The sequence below is a fragment of the Phaethon lepturus genome, unplaced genomic scaffold (genome assembly GCF_000687285.1).
Source record: "Phaethon lepturus isolate BGI_N335 unplaced genomic scaffold, ASM68728v1 scaffold2967, whole genome shotgun sequence".
Classification (NCBI taxonomy): Eukaryota; Metazoa; Chordata; class Aves; order Phaethontiformes; family Phaethontidae; genus Phaethon; species Phaethon lepturus.
Window position 1 is genome coordinate 136,874 of NW_010552344.1, and position 848 is coordinate 137,721.

Genomic DNA, 848 nt, shown 5'->3' on the forward strand with positions numbered 1-848 from the left:
GCCTTGACTGGCATGAGTACCTCATGGTAAAGAAGTATTATTTTTGCCATAGCTGCCTGCTAAAAGCAGGTGCGTATTTGTTGGAACTCAAAAATAAAACAGAAGCCAAAAGCTAACAGTACACGGATCTGTGCGCAATGCGCGCAAGTTGCAAGTTCTTTCGCTTACACATACAAATGCTGACAAGAAATGAGCAGAACACAGGAAATAGTTCCATGACAGATTAAAAGTCATTAAGTAAGCAATCTGTCTATCAAAACTCAGGTCTATCTGCTTGGGACTGACGGTGCACATAGGCGGGTACGTAACGTACCATATTTAGAATATTCTAGCACAGGAAACAGAAACTACGTCGAACATTCCAGTGCCAGTCTTACAAAATTGCCATAATGAAGTGTATAAAAAGAGATCAGCTCTCACCGGGGTTTCAATTAATAACAAAGAGAAAACTTGACTTGTCGATTAATAAGGATGTCCGATTAATTTACTGCTTGTATCGCAATGCGTGTGTGTAAGACTTTTGGAAGTACTGTTAGGGAAAAATGTTTTCATTGTCCTTACATGGGTCTTTTTAAATGAAAAAACAATATTTGAAATAAAGGACGTGAAAAGTTGTTTAAGATAGTGGGTAACACTGATAAAGCACAGCATTCCTAAAACTATGAACAGCTTTTCTGGCTGGTAATAGTCACTAGCTAACAAAGAGACCTGCAAGATTTGGAATTAGGGTACATGAAGGTTACATGTGAAGTGCTTTGCTGAATGCAAGTAGGCTGAAGCAGATGTTTTACATCTCACTGAAGTTAGGTGGTATTTAACAGCTTTATTGAACATGGAGAGATTGCAGC